Source organism: Mytilus californianus, unplaced genomic scaffold (assembly GCF_021869535.1).
Source record: "Mytilus californianus isolate M0D057914Y unplaced genomic scaffold, xbMytCali1.0.p SCAF_3, whole genome shotgun sequence".
NCBI lineage: Eukaryota > Metazoa > Mollusca > Bivalvia > Mytilida > Mytilidae > Mytilus > Mytilus californianus.
Window position 1 is genome coordinate 111,675,641 of NW_026262679.1, and position 6,000 is coordinate 111,681,640.

Consider the following 6,000-nt stretch of genomic DNA (forward strand, 5'->3'; position numbering starts at 1 on the left):
ACTTCCGTCACATAAAAATCTTACCAATTACTGTGAATTCTTTTGTTGCAGTTCAGTGTTTCTGTTGTTTCGTTGTTTTCCTCCTATAGTTGATGTGTTTCCTTCGGTTTTGGTTTGTGACCCGGATTTGTTTTCGCCTAATCGATTTATGACTATTGAACAGCGGTATACTGCTTTTGCCTTTATTTTCCTGGATACCCATTGTTGTAGATTGAGGAACATTTGTATTTTCGTCGATATTGGATTCATGGTTTTGCCAACGTTTGCATAAAAGCCTATAGAACATTTATACTTAGTTGAACATTCAAATTCGTTGTTAGCCTCAAGTCATGAAATCCACAAAAGCACATACCAAATAAATAAGCAACTATATACCCGTCCGTAGAATATTTGAAACACGAGGACCAAAGACTTGATTAATCAGAGTACATAGAATAGCATAGGATGCAGTGCGCATGTATAAAAGGTTTGTGAGTTAAAGGAAGTACGTGAATTGCATGTACTCACTCAATTAACATGACTTATGCAACTGGATCTATAGTTGCTGGTAGGGAACATTTTACATTTTTCGAGTAACTACTAAACGGATAATTTTGAAGTAAAAAATAATTATTGTGTCAAAAATATGTGGGAATTATGAGTAAAGTATATGATAAAAAAAATATATTGAGTATCCTAGATGGAAATATTCACTATGGTTTGAAATTCAATCTCTATTATATATTTGCAAATGCAAAATACATCGTTGGGTATAAAAACACATATCAACATTTTATTTCCCCAACACACTGGTGGCGCATATCATTGTATCTACGTCCTTCTTTCTGTCATTAAGATCATACAACAGTTATCAAAAGATATTGTATGTCTTTCCTTGTTTTTTGGCATGCAGTTGCATAATGATATGAGTTACATATTGAGTTGGTGTCTTATTTTCGTAATCATACTAACTTTTGATTTAATTACAACCCTTGAGCTTTAACTTTTGGAAGAATATTTTTCTGGTTGTCATGGTAAGCTTGATATTTGGTTTATAGTTCAGTAATAATGACTTTGAAGATTGGCTTTTCGATTTGCTCTAATTGTTTACTTTTAATGAGTTATGACTCTGGTTAAAACCGCATTGGTTTGGAGGGATGTATTTCTGTTGTACAGACACATCTAGCTTAATATTGTGGTTTCAGTTGTCTTCCATTTTTATAGGATCATATTGAATATTTCCTGCATTTTAATATATTTTTTTTAGTTTATTGAATCATTTTCATCCTCTTTTATCACTTCATTTTGAAATCATTAAAATATTATCTCCAGATTTATGCTGATTTTTTTAACATTTCTATAGTTGAGTTGGTACTAACTGATAATTAATAAAAAGAAATATTACAGATTTCATTATGATACGAACAATTATCATAGTGGCTCCCTGATCACCGACTAACAAAAGCTTGTTTTAAAAATTTCTCATTAATAAGTTTTCTATCATAGTTGATTCATAGGTTTAAGTTAATAATATTTCAATATAAAAAACTAACTCATAAAGTATTATATTTAATTATATTTTTGCAGGATCTCAAATTAGGTACGAAGACCTTAGGGTAGCGGAAGAATATTTGACGAATCAAAACATTTAGCAGAAACTGTAATGAGTAACCTCCTGCAAAATGATGTACACTCCAACAAATATTCACCATCAACAACTGATATATGATTTTGACCCCTCTCTTTCTTTCAGGGAGACATATTGATTGTGTTCTGTCATTTGTATGGCTGGCTTTCATACCTTAAAAAGAAACAAACTTGGTTCGATTACCGGTAGTTTTCTTATAACAGGGCTAAGACCCTTTGTAACTTAGAAAATTGTCTATACACATTTTAAATGTGAATATCATGTTATTTCTTCATCTTGCTTAAATGAAAATTTACATGGTTGTCCTCAGATAAATTAAAATAAGGGATTGTATTCACATCTTCTGACTAAATAGAAAGGCAAAACGTACCAAAAGAATCAAATCTAAAAGTCAAAGAGAGACCAACAAATTCATTGCAAAAAAACACTACATAAAAACTAAAGACTGTGCAACACGAACACAACCAAAAAAACTGGAGGTAATCTCAGCTGCACCAAAGGGTTAGCAGATTCTGATCCACATTTGACACCTGTTCTGTTTTTCCTATAAAATATGTTGATAAGTTGTATCAAGTGATTACAAATCACACAATAGAGGATTTATTATTGACTATTATCTATAACCCTTAAATTTGACCGAATGAGAAATTATGAAATCTATCAACATTTTTCAGGATAAAAGAAGTGCAAGACTATTACCAGTAGAATATTACTGACATTGAAAAATTAAAAAGCACAAAGATCAACACTGAAAACTACCTCAACTAAAACTAGAGCATCACCTCTTTTAAACAAAACTAGGGGTGATCTGTGGTGCTATTGAGGGGTTAGTATATCCTCCTCCATATGTAGATTCCATTGTGTTGCTCATGATAAGTACAAAAAGAGGACGGGGAATGACTACGATAATTGGAATATATCATTGGTTGTATGTGACATAGATATTCCATAAAAATCTATCAACTTTTAATGGCGCCTGTAAAACTTTCGGAGGGATGATTTCAAATTTACCACTAGAAACCCTTTGTTCAATAGATTTTTTGTAAGCTGCAACCGTCTATCAATGAAATGATAATAGGAAAGGTAAGGTCTGGAAATCGTATCAACTAGGAGACATATATACTCCATATGCCTGTGCTGCTGGAATGTTGCTGCATAGAAATGGAAATTTCACAATTGGAAAGCTAAAATCATCTGTTTTATCCGAAAGTTTTGTTCTCAGCCAACCCTCATTGTCAATTTGTAGATGTAAGTCAAGATATGAGACAGGCTTAATTATTTGTATCTGTGGTATCCTTTATTTTAAGTTTGATGGAATAGATGAGTTCAAAATAATCATCGAGTTTTGACTTAATTAGTGAGAGGACGTCATCCATATAGCAGAATATGAAGTTATCTTCTTTTTATACTTCATGACTCATGAGAAGCACCTTCATGAAGTCTATTATATTAATTTAGGGAGAAATCTGCAAGAATAGCGGCACAGTTGGTTTCCCATGGGAAGGCTGATCAGATACATTCTGTAGTGTGCCAGAGACAGATACCATAGGATAAGAGTCTGTATTCACATCTTCTGAAAAATCCTTTGGTGTGGGTATATATGTGTTCTATTATTGTTATTTATTTGCTTTCCTTTACAGGTAGAACATATATCCCAGCTACAGTATTTACAAAATCTCAACCAGTCAGCCATGGAAACTTTACAGGGTCTAGTATACAGACTTAATTTAGAAGACAAGTAAATATGATTTATATTGTCTTTTATTAATGTCTTTAGAGTTAATTTCATTTAGAGAACATTAATAATTTTGAAGATTCACGCCTCGAAACAGATAATCCTTGTTGCAGTTAAAAAAGATGTAGATATCTTTAGTATTGTAGTTGAAGACGAAAACATGCATGTGTTACCTATGTTGTTGCCATTTATCATGTTTAATTTCATTTTTTACTAGGTCTTTAAATGGTTGTTATGTATTGAAACCAATATTGCGGAGGAGGGAAACTTGTTAACGTTGAGATTATATAATTTTAATCGTGAATCCCAAATACATTCGACCATTACTGATAAATATTAGAATACAATTATTCACTTTCAAGTTCTGTATTTATCGAAATTTAGTGTACCAAGTCAGGAATATGACAGTTGTTATCCATTCGTTTGATGTGTTTGAGCTTTTGATTTTGCCATTTGATTAGGGACTTTCCTTTTTGAATTTTCCTCGGAGTTCAGTATTTTTGTGATTTTACTTTTAACACATGAGTATCTTTTTAGGAGAGATAAATGCTGGATTATGAACAAGAAGAAATTGTAAAACTCGACACATTTCTAATAGACGAAGCTCCTCACCAGACCATGTTTATGAAGCAGTACCTTATGACTTAACAAATAATGGGCTGGCAATGGTTTTAATTATCAATTTTCTTCTAGTTTTAGTTCTGGTAAGATAAAAACAGTATATTAAAGAATTATGGAAGTTCAGTTGAATCAGTATATGATGAAGCTTGAAGATTTAATGCCCTGGTAAATTTTGTATTTAGCTGAATGTCCCATTAGAATTGAGATAACCCACAATTTGCTTTAAACAAGGAATTGTTTGAATGTGAAATAATTTTGAATTTTCCAGAATACACAATTATTCCAGATTCAAATAATTCCTTGTATTAAATTGACTTCTTACACATAGAATATCAAAAAATATATATATATAGATTCCACCACTGCATCGAGAGTGATACGTACGCTATTTCTCCACTCGAGATAGTTACATTTTCAGATTTAAAACAGACATGAGGTTCGCCGAGCGTTTTTTAAGTGCCAGTCTTTCTAAGAATTAGGCAATTTAGAAGATTATCAAAACAAAGATTAAAAAACCCACCAACCTAAAAATCCTATTTTGAAGTTACCCTCATCCTGAGTTATTGATAGTAGGTCTTTCGTTTCTGCGTGTCTGGTAATTCGAGAAATAACTTTTGGTTACAATGATAGCAAATTACGGAGTTTGCTTCTTTAATTGTTAATTTCTTGTGCGTTTCAACCAAATTATATCTTGAAATACCAGAACAGGAAAAGGAAACGGATGTTATATTCGTGCACCATTATACATTTTGAACATACATTAATGTAAAGTTGAGTGGGTTTTTGTTTGTCATGTTTTTACCACTGCCTCATGCTTAGGCAGATTTGCACTGAGAAATATTGTGTTGCACGAGATTTGGTGATATAATCTGATTCTCTTGTGATTTTTAGACGATATGCAGACAAAGTTGATCCATCTTTTCCAATGGTCTGCAAAAAGACGTGTTCTTTCTATGTAATGTCATCGGGCATGGTCGCCTTTTTTTTTCGTGACTTCATAATAGCAAAATTAGAGAAAATCAAGAAAATTTGACGTCATAATTGAATTTTGACCAATAAAGAACTGAGATCAAACGAACCACACATTGCTTAAATAAAAATAAACAACAGGTGAGGAAAAAGAAAAATATCGGATAAGAATTAAAGAAATGGATATTATACATTAAATTAAAGGCATAACACAGAAGTGGACCCAAAATACAATCCGCTGGAGATATCTGAAAATTAAACTTCAATCTGTATATTTTATACTGTTATAACTAGAAATAAAAATTAAATGTTTAGCACCAAAAGAGGAAGCTTGTTGTGAAGCTTTATATGATTTTGAACCAGAGAATGAGGGCGGGTTGAGTTCCAGGAGGGTGATAACATCTAGTTGATATCTTAGATTGATGAAAATCGGTATGAAGGATCTGTAAATGGAAGGACTGGATTTTCCCCCGTTAATTATGTCAAAGTTGTAGTGGATCTGCCTCATTCGAATAATATCATTATTGAAGGTTGAAAATAGTTTAATGCAATAGTTATGCAAGAATGAAGTTGATTTTTTTTAGATTTACTTTGGAAGACATTTATTTAGAACTCTATTATTTTAATTTAATATTTTAATATATATTCATTGATTAGTACATTTTTTAATATATTAAAGGAATTGTATATCAAAGTAACTAAACATATTGTTGACAACTTAATAATTCATTCATGAAATTTTATTTTCAAAATAAAAATTTTGATTGTAGACAAGAAAATATTGCCAAGTTCAAAAATACCAATTTTCAGCATTTTGTTAATGAAAACAAGCAGAGTAAACTTTGTTTTATATTGAGAGATTTCAAACAAAATGACTGAAAATCCAAAAAATCACAAAACAATGTGAAACTATTTATTCCTCTTAATAAAACAGACAAAAGCTGAAAAGACATTGAATATTGTTTTACTTGTATCCGTAAAAGTGATTCAACATGCCACATCAAAAATTTTGGCCTGAGAAACTTACGATTAATTTTCTATATGATCG